Genomic DNA, 17965 nt, shown 5'->3' with positions numbered 1-17965 from the left:
TAATTCTTGTTCCCCCAATTGCTCCAAAAGCTTGTGCTTATTCCATGTTGGTATTCTTCCAGGCCATGTATCAGTCACAGACTCTTCACTGGTTTCTTGTGTGGAGTGTGGCATTTCCTTATCAGAGCGGTCTTCCTTGAATCATCCACCTCTATTATGTCAGAATACTCTGCCTCTTCTTTCCTTTCTTCTTCCCGAGGCTGGATTTTCATAATGTTTGCATAGAACTGAGTGCATGTATTGTACACATGACCCCTCTTACCACACAGAAAACATGCTTGCTGAGGGGTGCAACAGTTGGTCTCAGGGACAGCGCCGCAGTTCTTACCTCACACATTTTGGTACGCCGCTGATGGGTGTCCCTGTTCTCCACAGTTTCTTCAGCGCTTTGGCATTCCAGGGTACATGACCACTCCTCTGTTCGAGCCTAGCATAACAACACTCAGAAGATGACGCACACAGTGAACACACTGCAGGTCTGCCTACAGTTTGACGAACAGTTTTCTGGCTTCAGTCCACACATTGCCATCATCCAACACTCTTTTGCACGCAGAGACCACTGTGCAATGTCTCTTCAGCTAGGTTTCAATATCATGCTCAGAAAAAGACTAATTGTAAAATTGCACTGTCACTACCTTCACTTCGCGCTCAGACAAATGCTCCACAGTGAATCTGCGCAGAGGGTCCAAACCCTTTGTTGCCTCTGATTTCCTCAAAGTTCTGTAAACAGGCTGCATCTTTGAAACTCCCTTCATAAGTCTAATTTCTTGCAGGCAGCTTTACCAAGCAATTCAGCTCTGCAGGGGTTAATCCCAGGGACCTCTGGATAACAATCCTGCTGAAATCCAGTCTTGTCACGAAGGACAGGTCTGAAGAACCCATCAAGCATAAACTAACATCATGATGCCTTCTGGTCCCAAGTCTCAGCAGAGATGCCATGATGAAAGAGGATCCTTGAACAGGGGTGGGGGAACCTGCACAAGGCAGGCCCCCAGATGGCAGCACACCCCCCCCCCCCTCTCTCTCTCTCTCTCTCTCTCTCTCTCTCTCTCTCTCTCTCTCTCTCTCTGCCAGACAGCTTCTCCAAATCTTTAGTAAAATGTTATTTATTTTGGTTTTAACATTCAAGCCATGCAGTGAAAAACTCATATCAATCACAAACCTTTACAAAAACCTACATAATCATAAATTTTTAAAAAAACACAACAAATCACATTCAGAGGAAAATATCATCAATGGAGTTAATGTCCCATTTTGAGAACTTTTGTCTCGTCTCCATTTCTGGCTTCCAGCAAAATACAGTCTCTAATCCGTGAAACCAGTAAACGAACAAAATTATCAATAGAACAATCACATTTGTGCCACAGATGTTGGCACCTCAGGATCCACAACACCTCCTTCACCGCACTGATAATCTGCCAAGCACAGCGGTCTTTAACCCCCACACTGTGATGCCTAGGTCCGTACAACACATCTGCTTCATTCATATTAGTCACATCCATAAACTTGGCCAAAAAAATGGAAACTTTTTTCCAAGCCTGAATTGCAAAATCACACTCCACCAGAATGTGCTTAGGTGTTTCAACCCCAGTGCAGCCCGCCCTGGGACAGTGGTTTACCATGGACAGACGTCGCCTGAACATAAAAGCCCTGCAAGGTAGACATTCCCGAACCACCATCCATGCCACGTCTTTCTGCCCGTTGGACAATTGTTTACCGGACAGGTTACACCAAATTTTACGTGAAATTGGGGCAGAGAACGATGAAACCAGTTGAACTGGGACAGAGTCCAGAACAAAACATGAAATAGCTTTCGCATTCCAAAGGTCGAGTGGTAGATCATGTATTTTGAATTTCACAATGAAATCATAAGCTTTTTTGTACAGCATTGGGCAATCCCACGAGAATGGGACAGTATTTGTGTGAGTGAGCATACCCATCCTTCTCATAAACCTCCCAAAATAAAACCTAGCAAAAAAACCATAGGGTGAAGAAAGGGAAACAATCTCCTTCACAATGAGTGCCACAAACATTGACATAGCAGTGAAAAGAAAATCAGGAACCCCCTGACCTCCCTTCTCAACAGGCAACATCAAAACCACCCTTGAGGCCCTCTCCACCTTACTACCCCAAAAAAACACAAACATCAAACGATTTACAGCCTTGCATGTCGTCCTATCTGGGGGGAACACATTTGCAACAAACAATAACATGGGTAAAATAATAGATTTCAAAATCAAAACCTTCCCAGACATGGTGAGTTGCCGACTTGACCACATATCCAATTTTCGTTTAACTTTCCCCACTAGCTCCAACCAACTCTTAATTCCACTAACATTCCTATCAAAAATTATACCCAACACCTTCACCTGATCCACTCGCACACTCACCACATTCCGAATGATACTTGTCTCCCGCCATGGACCAATGCAAAAAGCCTCACTCTTGTCTGCATTAATCTTGGAGCCTGAAGGCTGCCCATAGCTATTTGCCACCTTCATGGCCTCCAAAACCGATGGCGTGTCACTGCACACAATGGACACAACGTCCATGTATGCTAATGCTTTTACTTCGACCTGCCCTCCACCCGGAACAAAACAACCAGCAATACGCTGATTACTTCTCACTGCTCTCAAAAAAGGTTCTAAGCACAGTACATATAACAACGCTGACAGGGGTCATCCCTGTCTTACCCCAGATCTTACGGCTAATGGGTCTGAGGCAAAGCCGTTCACCATAACTCGACTTACCATATCTGCATAAAACACTTTCAGCCAACCAACAAAAATGTCGCTCATTCCCATCGCTCGCAAGACACGCCACATATATTTGTGATTGACACGATCATATGCTTTTTCCTGATCCAAGCTCACAATGGTCAGTGGAAAATTCCTTTCTTTAGCGTAAAAACATACGTCTCTCAAAATAAGTAGATTGTCTGTGACAGACCTTGTAGGAACACCGCACCCTTGACCCGGATGTACCAAAGCACCAATCACCTTCTGAAGACGAAACATCAGAACCTTTGCTAAGACTTTGTAATCAGCATTAAGGAGAGTAATAGGCCTCCAATTTTTTAGATCAATTCTCTCTCCTTTATTCTTGTAAAGCAAAGAAATCACCCCATCTCTCATACTCTCACTCAATGTTTTATCTCTCAGACATTCTGCAAACACCTCTACCATATCAGCCTTCACCAGATCCCAAAAAACCCTAAAAAACTCAATAGGCAACCCATCAGATCCAGGAGACTTCCCTAACTGAAAAGAGTAAACAGACATCTCAACTTCATCCAGTGTTAGGCCACCTTCAAGGGCTTGCAGTTGTGTGTCTGTCAAAGGCCTATCTAAATAATGCAAAAACCCATCACCAACATCCACATCCACCTCTTGCTCTTCATAAAGTGCCTGATAGAAATCTCTAACAGTAGCTCTCAATCGTACCTGATCAGTCACCACATTCCCAACAGCGTCCTTAATATCAGACATTCTTTCTTTCTTCTTCCCCAACTTCTTAAAGAAATACCTGCTACAGGTTTCATTTTCATCCAAATACTGAAGTCGACTTTGGAAAACAACTTTCTTTTCCTCTTCTTCATAAGCCTCTTGTAGCACATCTTTCACCAGCTGCACATCCTCTTGTACAGGAAAACCCATATCCTGTAAGTGAACTAGATTCTGCAGCCTTCTTTGCAAACCCACAATTCTCTTCTTCTTTTCCCCGGCCACCCTCCTCCCCACTGCCATAAAGAAACCCCTAGCGCGATGTTTCACCATATCCCACCATTCACCCAATGTACTGAAGCACACCTTCAAACTCTGCCATTCTCTATAGCGATTAGTAAAACTTGACGTCACCGTAACATCATCAAGCAAGGAACAATTCAATTTCCACTTCCCAGGACCATTAGGCTGAACCCCTGGAAGTTCAACAGTCAAATCCAGTCTTTTGTGATCCGAAAAAAAACAGGTGTTAAAACAAAGGTTAACGGTTTAACTGCCCTTGAAGTAAACAAATAATCCAGTCTGGCAATAGAAGAGCCAGAAGCATTAAACCATGTGTAATCCGCTCTACCACGTTTCAGCGTGAGACCCGTGTCTACAAGAGATGTATCTTTTAACAGGCCTTTCAACACTCTACTCGATTCATCCAGTATACCTCTTCTACTATCCACAGGTCTCGTGATGCAGTTAAAATCACCACCTAAAACAACATGCCTGTCTGTCACTAGCAACACGCGCAGTCTTGCAAAAAGCGATTTCCTGCCGTGACACGTAGTAGGAGCATACACATTAATGAGTCTTAACTTACAGTCATGCAAGTCAGTATCAACACACAAGACGTCCAGGTTCAGCCTCCATGACAGAAATGACCTCAAAATCGTGCCCAGCCATAGGGATCCCCACTCCTGCAGCTCTTTCTACATTAGACCCCGACCAATAAGAATTGCCAGCAGTCCATTGATCTTTCAAGTACTTGTAATTTCTCATAAAAGGGATCCCACATTCTTGTAAGAAGAGGACATCAGATTTGACCCCCTTTAGACCACCAAAAACAGCACGCTGTTTCTGCACTGAACACATACTGCGCACATTGACCGATGAAACTGTCAAAGCCATCAAGGATAATAATGTGGACCACAAAAAAAACCTATCCATCATTAAAGGCATTTTTGAGGCGATCTTTCTTCCTTTCATTACCCCTCCGTCTTGGTTTCGGGAGGCTCACTAAAGGATCTCCTTCAGAGCTCAAAACCGGCAAATCCTTCAGTTGCACTCCCACATCCAATGTACCACACTCTTCCTGTTGCATACCATCTCGCACCAAAAGGGCTTGCTCATGAGGATAAGAGGTAGCTTCATCTGTACTTTCATAAAGCAGTAGAGGCGTTGAAAAAGGTGTCTCTGCAACCCCTTCATCAATATTCTGTGTCTCTCCTGATTTGAACACCTCACTCGACTCTGGAACATTATCCTCCTTATTGCTCCGGGCTGGGCCTGGCTCACACTCCTTTACCAACTCCGAAGACAAGTCTGAGATCCCCAGACCAGAGGGTGGCTCCACTTCAAATTCACTGCTAGAAGCAGCAGGTTTCCCCGAGGCTTCCGATATCAGCAATTCACTACCAGAAGTCAGGGTTTGTAGTGCCATAGCTTGTTTCTTATGTAAACCTTGTTCACCTACTTGGTCCAAAAGTTTACGCTTATTCCATGCTGGAAGCCTGCCAGCCCTTGTATCAGGCACAACTTCTATTTCATCATCGCTGACGTCTTGTACCAAAAGTTGCATTTCTTTCTCAGAGCTGTATTCCTCTGGAGCGTCCACCTCAATAGAGTCACAATGCTCTTCCTCTTCCATCCTTCCTTGTTCCTGAGGCTGGGTTTTCTTTTTCATAATGTTCGCATATGATAACGGGCACGTATTGTACACATGACCCCTCTCACCGCACAGAAAACACGCTCTGTTTGCAACGGTTAGTTTCATGGTCAGCGCCGCAGTTCTTACATTGCACCTTCTGGCATACCACTGCTAGGTGGCCCATTTCCCCGCAGTGCCTGCAGAGCTTTGGCATTCTGTGATACATGACATCACCTCGGTTGTTGCCCAACATCACAATGCTCGGAAGATGACGCACTCCATGGACACCTTGCGGATCAGCTTGCAACTTAACCAGCCATTTTCTTGCTCCAGTCCATATGGTGTCGTCATCCAGCACTCTTCTGCATGCAGAGACCACATTGCAATGTCTCTTCAGCCAGGTTTCAATGTCATGTTCTGAGATGGATTCATTGTAGAATTGCACAGTCACCACCTTCACTTCACGGTCAGACAAGGGCTCCACAGTAAATCTGCGCATAGGGTCCATTCCCTTAGCTTCTTCATACTTCCTCCAGAAGTTCTGCAAACAGGCAGCATCCTTGAAACTCACATCAAAGGTTTCATTCTTTCCAGGCAGCTTTACCAAGCAATTCAGCTCTGCAGGGGTCACTCCTAGTGTCTTCTGGATAATGATCCGGCTGAAGTCCAGTCTCGTCATAAAAGACAGGTCCGAGGCTCCCATCAAACAAAAGCGAACAACATGATGTCTTCTGGTCCCAGGTCTCAGCAGAGAGGTCATGATGATAGAGGCTTCTCGAACCAGAAAGAAGGGGGCACTGCACAATGCAGGCCCCCTAGACTGCAGCAGCTCCCCCTCGCCAGACAGCTCTTCTCCCCGGAAATCTTTAGTAAAAGGTGAAAAATGTATTTGGTTTGACGAGAAACCAGAGTATGCTCACTACTGGCCCCGACGGCAGACGCAAAATATGCAACACTTCACTATCTCAGGGTGACTTAGTTAAGCAGTGGACACGATGATGCTTTTTGAGATGTAGCGAATGGATCATGCCATCGGGCTCCGAACCCGTGGCAGAATGACTTTATTTGCAAGCAATCCCATTCAAAGTCCTGAAACTTGGCAGGGGATTATGGGTATGCAAATTTCTCCAGACCGCAGGTCATATGACATTGGCTGAAAGGCGGGCAGTCTGTATCTCTGCGTAGCCCGGCCTCCTTTTCAAACTTCCCGTCACAGAGCTGTTAGGCAAGGTAATGTTAGCTTGCAGTAAATACGAGCCATGTGCCGTTTCAGGGGTTCAGAGGTGCCTTCTGACTAACTGTGCCGACTGAGAGTGGGAGCTTGTCCTTGGCAGAATGGCTTCTTTGCATTTTCTCCTGCGGCACCTGAGCTGTTTGTCTACATTAAAAGGAGACTGGCTTCTAGTAAAAATGGACTAGCAATGCACCGGCCTTCATTTGCACTGTGCCCCTGGTTCTTTAACGCACATTTCTGACACCGTCCCGGCCTCTGCAGGCACATGCCATGGTCCTTCTCTCCCTCTCCCTCTCCCCCTCCCCCTCTCTGAAAGATACAATGTACCTTAAGCACAGTAAGGCTGTCAGAGAATGACAGTTGAGGTGTGGAGGCTGCATTTGCCTGAGGACTCCCCTCGTTTTGCATAATGTCTAGGGCTTCTGGGAGGCAGGTGTGAGATTTTGTTTTGTGCCCCAGAGATGCGCCTCCCCCCTAGTATGTTGAAGAAGCAGCCTGCTCTCTCCTTTCTCAGGACACGGGGCATTTTCCCCCCTCACCCTGTCGTGCACAGGTGCTAGGCCTCCTGGGCTGCCAGGTTCTCTTGCCCGCCAGGGCAACGAACATTGCTTGTCATGCGTTCATCAGCTGATTGGGCCCAGGGCTCAAACCCCTGCCCGCTTGGGCCATATCCTCCTGGCTTGGAGCCAGCTTCTACTGGCTCACCAACAGGTGGCTATATACTAGTATTGGTGTATCCTGACCGTAAAAAAGAAATGAAGTGAAACTAATGATAAAGGTACCCTACTCCAGATTAATTTAGAAGTATTATTTAGAAGTATCTATGGATAGTTAAAGCTAATGGAGGGAAAATATGCTCAGTGAGAAGTTAACGCAATTATATCAAAACTGTTGAGACTCATAAACAAATAGTAAAAAATCATAAAATATTTGAATTCACATATGCTGAAAACAAAGAAAACTGTTTGACATAATACCAAATCACAGAGAAAAATCACTGAAAAATCTCAAGTGCAGGGGACAAAATAAATCATACAACAAATGTGATCATGAACACCATGCAACAAACAAAGAACAAGTCAATTAGGTAATGTAGTTCAGTTCCCAATTGTACACCTTAGTTAAGTTGTCGTTCAATGTAACAAGTGTCACCGAATATCTATTACTTTCTTGGTGAGAAACAAACAGTCCTGATTCTGGATCAAAACATTTTTTTAGAAACATCTCAATCTGTGCCAAAATTGCTATACGTGTGAGGATTTCCAAAATGATCCTCCTATGGTAAAGGCTGAGTTAGGCCTGTATCCGGGTCTTTGGGTAAAAGATATCTTTGCCTTCGTGGAGCTTGATAGTAAACCAAACTTATGACGTTTCGGCGGTCATTCAATTCAATTGGCCCGCCTTCATCAGGGCGTCAGTTTGGAGACCCTGTGTGGAAATATATAAAGAGCAATCAGTAAATCACCCTCGCAATTCGTGCCAATATTTATTTGGCCAGGATAAAAAAATGAATTAAACCTCTAAGTAGCCTTCATTTTACCTGCCGGTACTTATATCCCAAGTGTCGAGTCATGTATGGAGTGGGGCACAAAGCAGTCCTTGGAATTAATTGCTGTGTGGTCTCTGTTACTGTATTGCCGTGGGAACTTGTGCGCACCTGCGCGTGATGATTCCTCTTTTGTTACCCCCTTTGTGTTAGTTGGAATTACCTGTAGGTAAGAGTAGTATGCGACTAATTAGAAAGGGGGGGGAGGGATGAGAATAAATTAAGTGCATACTGGTATATTACAAGCCCAAATCCAAAGTTCCAATATTTACCTGAGGGTCTTTTTTGGTGTCCTGCAACTGAGGCAATAGTGGATTTGACTGGGATACTTAAGAGACCATCTCTTCCTAGTTTAAAGAATGGAAGGAGCGCTTAACCACATCTGCAAAGGGTGATCAAATGCATAACTTAATGAGTATATCGCAGTGTGTCGCAGAACTGTCAAATGCTATACTCATGGTGACACCTGTTGCAGAATTTAACATGGGTAATTACCTGTGTAGTCCAGTTCAAAAGTTGTCTGTTAAAGGGTATTATGTGAGACATGTTCTCTGTTGTGCTCTGTTCCTGAAAAAATGAACAGAGAGAATGTTTCAGATGAGAATATCCATGGGGACAGGAAACAATATTCAGAGCATGCTGAAATTTCAGTTGGACTCAAAATAATCAAAAAATGATTGCGAGTTCTCTATATGACTGAGAAATCGTATGCAAGGACCTGCGAGGGCTCCCTGCGAATTTGAGATATATGCTGCAAACTGTCTACGTGTTGCCGTGGCATAACTTGTTGCAGCGCTTAGTTACGAGCCTAAAAAATTACAGGCTTACCTCAAAATAACAGGCAGAGGAGCTGCTGAGCCTTGGCTTCTGTGTGCTTTGCGTCTGGGACTGGGAGCAATAGTGTGAGCGCGACTGAGTGTTACAAAGTAAAAATGGTCATCATGGAAATTACGCTTCGGATGCCTGCCTGCATTGGTTCATGTGACACGGAAGCAGTGTCTCTGGAGACTATGGCGCTCTGTTGTTGTGGGTTGTCACAGCAACAAAAATCTTTATCTCATGTAACTGCTCACCCTGTGCATGTGGTAAGTGAATATCGCATTTGCGAGTCACATGAGGGCCGCTTCAAGCACATATTAACTTGTGGCTTGTAAAAATGAAAACAAGTTTAATAGGGGTGACGCTGGGGTGTCCTGTTGTCCCTAGGTGCCCTGGCTTGAAAAAGGGAACACTGCACGGAATGGAGTGGTGCTTCATTGTAGTAGGGCATCAAAGCAAATGTATGAGTACATTGCTTATTCTCGTCTCGGATCAAGGACAGCTGATCATTCATTGTATTGTGAATAGCTGAAGCGGCATATTGGGTACAATGCTGGACTTACCCTCAATAGATCGCTGCTAGTCTTGCTTTCCATAGTCCATAGCTAGGACATATAGAGAAAGTCTCAGAGGCCAAGCTGAACTTAGCTGTGCAATTGGAGTCGCAAAGTGGTGTATTCCAGGTCCATGAGTGGTGTGGTAATGTGTCACAGGTTGGAAAATGTAGTTTAGACCCTGGTGATCAGTGTCCAAACGGTGAATCCATCTTGACTCCTCATGTAGCAGACTATGTTGGGGGTCTGCTCCACCTTTTACTTTTTTCCAGTACCCACCAAATAAAATAATTTGGAGAGTGTCTGGCTTGTATGAAGTGTGTGACTAAAGGTGCTGTCAAGATCTTAATTTGAATCTTGGATTTTTGTTCCGATATTCTTAATTAATAGCTCTTGTGGTCTGTCCTACATATCTTAACCCGCATGGGCGTTCAATGCAGTAGATGACATTAGAACTCTTACAATACGTGAAGTTCCTGAGGGTCCATTCCCTTTGTCCAATCGTAAAAGTTTTCATTTTCCTGGTGAACTTCCACGCTACGCAGTTCCCACATGGGTGATGCCCTTGTAATGGGCGTAGAGTTCTTTGTCCCGAGTCTGCTTGAAAGAGAGAATGAACCAAATATTCTTTAATGTTCTTCGCTCTTTTGTATGTAAACCTCGGTGGGTGATCTTCTGGTAGATTAAGTCTTGCTATATGGCAGTATTTATTAATAATTTTCTTAATCTGTGCTGTGTCTCTACCATGTTTAACCACACAGGTTAAGCGGTCTTCACTACTATCAGTTGTTGTGTTTAATGCTTGTAGGAGCAATTCTCTGTTCGCATGGAGGGCTCTTTTTGCTGACCCAATAATTTTTGGGAGTAGCCCCTGTTCCCTAGTCTGCTGGTCAGGAGTGCTGCGTGTCTTGTGAAATATTCCCTTAGGGTAAAATTCCTGCGAATCCGCAAGAATTGCCCATAGGGCAAATTTTGCTTCGTATGGATGGGGTGGTTACTAGTATGGTGTAGTAACGTATTCCTATCCGTCAACTTGCGATGAAGATCACATGCAAGTCTGCCATTAAGGTGCCTTATGATCAAATCCAGAAAAGGGGACCTCTGTCGTACTGTGTTAAATGGTGAACTGTATATCCTGATTACTTAAGTTCAACCATTCCCAGAATAGCAGTAGTTGATTCAAATGACCTGTCCAAATAAAGATCACGTCATCTATGTACCTATGCCAGTGTCCCACTTGATCTTTCCAGTGGTTGAGTGGGGAAAACACATAGTCCTCCTCATATTATTATTTTTTTTTAAACTTGTTTTTATTATATTTCATATCAACATAAGCAAACTGAAATTCCCCCCCCCTCCCATCTCCCCATCGGGGCACTTATGTCCAATCTTTTGGGGGCTTTATGCATTGAATATGTCAGATACTTTAACATTGTGGGGACACCATTGTTCCATGAAATCCGACTGAAGATATTCCAATATCCCTTCCCATTCCTTGGCGAATGTCTCTCATGCCCTGAATCGTGTGGGTGACTTTTTCCATCGTTATTTGGGCCCATACCTTTTGCAACCAGGTGAATGTCAGAGGAGTGTCCTTATTTTTCCAATTCTGGGCGATGGTTGCAATGGAGACCCATGAAGCCTCTCCACTGTGATTTTTTTTTAAAACATTTTTTGCAATATGGTCTCTCATACCGCACAGCCACACCCCCTCCCCCAACAGCGACACTTTCGGCAGCATCTTTCCATCTCACCCTTTACCTCTTCCCAGAAAGGTTTTATCACTTTACAATCCCACCATATATGTCTCCAAGATCCCACCTCCTCACATCCTCTCCAGCATTTGTTCGATGTCTTGGGAAACATGGATCGAGAGTCTTTCTGGTGTGTAGTGCCACTATTTTGGTCCACATTTCTCTAGTCTGTGTAGAGCGTGTCATCTTGGGGATCAAATTCCATAGGTCCTCTCATTGGGTTTTTGTAGGTTCCACCCCCATCGTTCTGCCCCATCTAATCATGTACGACCACTTTATTTCCTACTCTTGTGAGTTTATAAATGAATAGTGTCGATACCCATTTTTTGGCCCCCGTGTTAGAGATAATATAGAGTTCAAATGGCGTGAGGTCCCTTGTCGCCACTTTCATAATTTCCGGAGATTTCAGTCAGTGTTTCAGTTGCTCATATTTGTATTTGTCTCATCTGGAATGGGAAGCAGCTGGGTAGCACTCATCTAGTGACCTAATTTCTTTATTAAGAAACATTTCCCCTATTTTCGTTATGCCCACCTCTTCCCACTTCTCGTATGCACCTTGCTCCATCCCTGGTGGGAATTGGGGGTTTCGGCAAATGGGTGTGAAGGGGCCCAGCGCCGTGGTCATTATACTAATCCGCGTTTGGGTGTCCCACGCCTCCAATGTGGTTTTCATAATTTCGCTTATGCCTAGGTTTGGGTGTCTATGTTGCTTCTGTTTCCAAAGAAGTTCCACCAAGGGTGTCCTTGCCACTGCACGATCTTGTTTCGCCCAGATCGGCAGAGGATCATCCCCCATCCATTCCCGCAGGACCTTTAATTGCGCCGCCTGGTAATATTTCTTGAAATGGGGGAGCGCCATCCCCCCTTCCCTAATAGGTGCTGTGAGGGTAGCCCTAGCAATTCTCGGGGTCTTTCCTCTCCATATAAATGAGGAGATAGCTTTGTATAATGTTTTAAAGAAGGTATGGGGGACACCCACCGGGAGAGCCTGAAAGTAATATAAGATTTTTGGGAGAATGGTCACCTTGACCGATTGTATTCTACCCCACCATGATATTAGAAGGGGGTTCCATCTTTCTAGGTCTTTACGTACCACTGCTAATAGTTGCGGGTAGTTCTCCCCATATAGGTGCTCTATCTTTTGTGTTATCCTTATTCCCAAGTATTTTATGCTTTTCCCACCAATTTTGAGATCTAATAGGCTAGCTTCCCTTTCTATCTTTCCCCTATCGCCCGCTAGGATTAGAATTTCAGAATTTTTCCTGTTAATTTTCAGACCTGATATGTTCCCAAACTCTTCTAATTCCCTAACTACTATCGGTAGGATTGACTCAGGGTTTTCCAGAGTGATCAGCATATCATCCGCATACGTTATAACTTTGTGCTGTGTGCCTGCCATTTCGATCCCCTTGATGTGGGTGGCCTCCCTCATTTTTATCAAAGGTTCTAAGAATATAGCGTACAAAAGTGGGGAGAGTGGGAAACCCTGTTTCGTACCCCTGGCGATTGTTATCTTGTCTGTGATTTCTCCATTGATGGCCACCCTACTAGAGGGCGTGTTGTAGTTCGCCCTTATTCTGGCTATATAATCTTCCCCAAACCCCATGCGGGATAAGACCTTTAACAGCATTGACCACTCTACCCGGTCAAACGCTTTCTTGGCGTCCACTGAGAGTAATAGCGCAGGTGTGTGTGTTATGCCAATTTTTTCCACTAAGTGAATGAGCCTTCTAAGGTTGTCGTGGGTTTGTCTTCCCGGGATGAATCCTGATTGATCCAAGTGAATTGGCTTTGGGAGGAGCGGGGATAGCCTTGCCACTAGTATCTTTGTATATATTTTTGCATCCAAGTTGATCAAGGAAATAGGTCTATATGCCTCTGGGAGCATCGGGTCCTTCCCTGCTTTATGGAAGACTAAGACCTTCGCCTCATTCATTGTGGGTGTTACATTGCCACTATCTTTGAATGAATTTAGAAGCTTGGTGAGCGTTGGGATTAACTGATCTGCGTACTTTTTATAGAAAGTGGCTGAAAAACCGTCTGGGCCAGGTGCTTTATTTACGAGGAGTTCTGTAATTGCTTTTTTAACTTCCTCTTCCGTTATTGGGTTCTCTAGGGTCTGTTTATCTTCTTCTGAGAGTCTCGGGATGGGGATGGCTCTCAGATGTGTCTTGTGCTTCCACCTCAGGGAGGCCCGAGGTGCATAGTTTTTGATAGTATTCTCTAAGTGACTCCCCCATCTCTTGCGTGCCCGTCTGTAATTCCCCTTTTGAGTTTCGCATGGCCTTAATTGTTATATCTTTCTGCTTTGAGCGGAGTTGTCTCGCTAGGATCCTGTCCGATTTATTCGCTTTTATGTAGTACCTCTGCCTGAGGTATAGTAAGTTCCTTTCTGCCCCTTTTGTGCGCAGTAGCGCCAATTGGCCCTGTGTGTTTCAGTGCTTTTTTTAATGCCTTAGTGGGGTGGGCCAAGATTTTCTCGTGCAGCTCTGTTATAGACCTTTCCAATTCTTTTTCCCACAAATCTTTGTTTTTCCTTCGTAATTTTTAAAGTTATGATCTTCCCTCTCATGACTGCTTTAAATGCATCCCATACCGTGGCCATGGAGACCTCCCCAGTATCGTTTTGCGTAAACTATTCTATCATTTCTTTTATGGTCTCCCCTGTAATCGGATCTTGGATTACGTCCACTGGTAATCTCCACCCCCACAGATTATTTCTTTTCCCCGGTAGGGTTAGATCAAGCCAAAGCGGAGCATGGTCTGATAGTGCTATCGCTCCCAGTTCTATCCCTTGGATCTTTCCCAACAGACCTACTGATACCCAGAAATAATCTATTCTTGACATAGAATTATGAACGTGTGAGAAATAAGTATAGCCCTTTTGTTCCCCTTTCAGTTCCCTCCACACATCATTAAGGGCCATGTGGTCCATCTGTTTGAGGTGTTTAGACGGCGCACCCTGGCCCTGGTTATTTCCTGCACTTCTGTCTAGTACTGGATTCCACGCCAGGTTGAGATCGCCTCCCAGGACCACCTCCCCCTTAGTAAAGTTTTCAAGTTTCCCCAAAGCATCCCTGAGGAAGCTGTCTTGTCCCAGATTTGGTGCATATATCGATGCAAAGGCAATACGAAAGCCCTCAACCTCCGCATTGGCGAATGCAAATCTCCCTTCTTTATCCGTACACGTCTCTACCAGGTTGGCCCCCATCCCCTCCCCTCCCTTATCACAATCAGAACCCCCCCCCCCATTTTTTCTCTGTTGAAGTTGCCTGTGCCCATATTTTATACCCTCTAATACGTGTCTTCTGTTTGTCCCTTGTCCTAATATGGGTTTCTTGTAGTAATAATACATCTGCCTTCTCTCTTTTAAGTTGCTTCTCCAGTTTCACCCTTTTCGTCGGATGGTTCATGCCCCTTATGTTATAGCTCAGTATTCGTATCTTACCCATTATTTTTACACATTCAAGCACAGCTTTCGGGTCCCCCTTGCTGCCCTGCTTGTGTGATTCCCGACCCTATCCCTCCCTCCCATCCCCATTAACTGTTCCCCCAATTCAAAACAAATAGAACTTTAAACCAAGCAACATGCCCCCGAGTTGGGCGAGGGTTCCTATTGTCGCTAGGGTGTTGCGCCCATCGCTCCCTGCCCATCTTACCCTCGGGGGGAGAATTCGCAGGGAATCCTAAACCCCGCATTACCATCCTCTTAATCGATTCCAAGACGGTGTCCCCCTACCGGACCGCCATCTCCAAGTCAGTCGTATGCCGCCAATCTATATCTCTGTGCACTCCCTCTGCAGGCAGTGTGAATTGACCTCTTGTAGTTTATTGTCCTATCTGGACCTTCTCGTTCCTATTCAGTCATCGCTGGTTCCTTCGATCTTCGCTTTGTGCTTTTGTTCTTCTCTGTCCGACCGTTTCCCAGCCTCTCGGCCTTCTCGATTGGTCCCCTCTTGTATTCGCATTTTCCGAGTCCGCATCCTCTTCTTATAGTCCCATCGTGTTGAGACCACCTTCCCACGTGGTATCCTTCCCAGGTGAACAGGAGCCCAAATGGGAATGTCCATTTATAGCGGATTTGTTTCGCCACCAGGGCTTTGACCAGAGGGGCCATGGCTCATCTTTTTTGTAAGGTCACCAATGCCAGGTCTTGATAGAGCTGTATATCTTGTCCATTCATTCTGATGTGCTCCAATTCTCTTGCCCTCCTCAGGATCTGTTCTTTCTGTGGATATGAGGATAGAGCCGCCAGGACATCCCTTGGTCTTTCTCCAGGTGCTCCTGTTCTTTTAGGACCTACTCTATGGACTCTGTCTATCCCAATTTCCTCCGTTTCCTGGGCGCCCAGGACATCTCTGAAGACTTCCTTCACTGCCTGCTTCAGGTCCTTATCCAGAACAGATCCCGCCATGTTTTTAATGCGGATGTTGGACCGCCTGGAACGATTTTCTAGATCTTCACATTGAATTTCCAGATTGTGGGTGAGTCTCACCAGGTGTTTTTGTGTTTCACTTGCCTGTAGCGCTTCTTCCTCGACCTGCTGAATTGTTCTCTCCACTATGTCAGTTCTTTCCTCTAGCTTGGCCACATATATTTTGATATCCTGCACCGCCTGCTTCATGTCATTCTTCATCGTAGTAAATTGTTCTTGTACCGTGGACATGAACTTTTCTTGCAGGTCTTGAAACCATGTCTGCATATCCTCTCTTGTTGGAGGGTGCTGGTGGTGGCTGGGCTCTTCGACTTCTCTTTGCGAGGAGTCTTGTGATCTTGCTTTTTGTTGTGCCGCTCCTTCCGTCGACCACATTTGTAGGATATTTGCGTCCTGTTTCGTGGACTGCAGTGTTTGTTGCGTGGTGTTGCTTTTCCCCTTGGCTCTTGACATTCTTCTATGCCTTTCTGGGGCGACCCTTGGGTTTCCTGTCCTTCTGTTGGCCCGTGGGTAGTTCTTATGTGTCTGCTGTGTTTTCCCTCCACGCTAGGTGTTCATTCCTAACCCCTTGGGAGTTCCTGGTTGCAAATTATGACCATTCAGTCATTCACCTTGTCTTCTCTTGTCCTTTAACATGCAAACGCTGGGGTGCACCTGATCATTCCTTTCTCCACTGGGATCCGGCGCTACCGTCTGTTAGAACCCCCGTACCTTCTTTTATTCCTCTTTGCCCCCTGTCGGGTGTCTCCACATCTGCTGTTACTAAGTGCGTTGGGTGGGGGCTCCCCGCTCCTGGGTTCCTTTGTGCCTGATGTGTAAATGGGATGGATTGACTGGTGTCTGAGCGTGCCGTCCTGTGGGGGGAGAGAAAGCCCCCTCTCTGCTCTTGTGCGTCCCCCCCCCTCGGGGGGTTTCTCCGTAAAGTTTGGGTGCGTTGGAGCCCACCGGGTGGCCCGCGTCGCCCGTTCTTTTCAGCCTGCTCCGGGTTTCCACCCGACCCGACTCACCTCTTCCTTGTGTGCTATACACTGTCGCAGGGAGGCCCCCGCTCGAGGATCCAAGCGGTCCGCCCGCCGCCGTCGCCGGCTGCTGCTTCTCCCCCTCGCCCGCATCTCCTTCTGCGCGGGCTCTCACTCCCCTGGCCCCCGAACTGGCGGCCAACACTTCTTCTGTCGCCCACCGCCGCACAGGCCGGGTGGCTCCTATCCCACGCTCACCGCCAGTGGAGCCGAGGAGGGAGGGGGGGTGTAACAACGCCGGAGTCTGCGCTGTCCCCGACTTGTGGGGTTCGCTGAGTCTTTTGCTGCGCGGGGGGGGCAATCCAAACACCACGTTCAGGGCCTCCCTCACCCCCGGCCTCCCCGCTCCCTCCTCGCCGGATCAATTTCCTGCCGTGGGGGAGGGGCCGCTCCCGGTTTGTCTCCGCTCCGTTGTTTTCTCCGCTCTACGGGTCGGGTGGATGCTGCTGTCGCAAGGTGGGTGTTGGCTGTGGCCACGGTGCCGTCAATCCACCTTGTCGGTCCGCGGCAGCTTCTGTTAGGTGCTAAATTGTTGGCGGTCCGGGCAGAGCGCAGTTCAAGTGCGACTCCTCACCCCGGCGACCATCTTGGAATCCCCCGTCGTCCTCATATTTTGCCATATATAAATTGGCTAAACTAGGGGCAAATGCTGCCCCCATCGCTGTCCCTTTTGTCTGAAGGTACATTTGTCTGTCAAATGGGAAGACATTTTTTCTTAGAGCTATCGTCATAGGTTCCAGAATAAAGTTACTCGGTACCCGATCTTGTAGTGGGTCCCTGGTAAGCCACTCACGGATGCATTCAATTGCTGCTTCTTGTGAGATGTTTGAGTAAAGAAACTTGATATCCATAGTGACTAAAATCTGGGTCGATGAATCAAATGGCATCTCCTCGAAGATAGTGATAGTATGGGTCATGTCCCTCAGATGTGTATTGGTTTTCATACTGAGTGGTTGTAGGAAAATATCTACAAATTTACATAGAAACTGTTGGTCTGCCTGGTGGGTTGTGTGGGTCTTTATGGATCGTTGGTAAGGTGTAGAAACATGGATTTCTGCCTCCCGGAGTAGTAAGAAATTCTGCTTCTTTTGGAGATAGCCAATCCCTTTCTAATGCATAACTTACCACTTCGGAGATTTCCTGACTCAAATCTTTTGTCGGATCTTTACAGAGAATGGATTAACATTCTCTGTCGTTCAAAAGGGCCAATACCATCATGCTGATTCATGGAATTTGTGCGCCGAAA

The sequence above is a fragment of the Ambystoma mexicanum genome, chromosome 1q, assembly GCF_040938575.1.
Source record: "Ambystoma mexicanum isolate Mex_15411 chromosome 1q, UKY_AmexF1_1, whole genome shotgun sequence".
NCBI lineage: Eukaryota > Metazoa > Chordata > Amphibia > Caudata > Ambystomatidae > Ambystoma > Ambystoma mexicanum.
Note: the sequence above shows the minus strand (reverse complement) of the source record.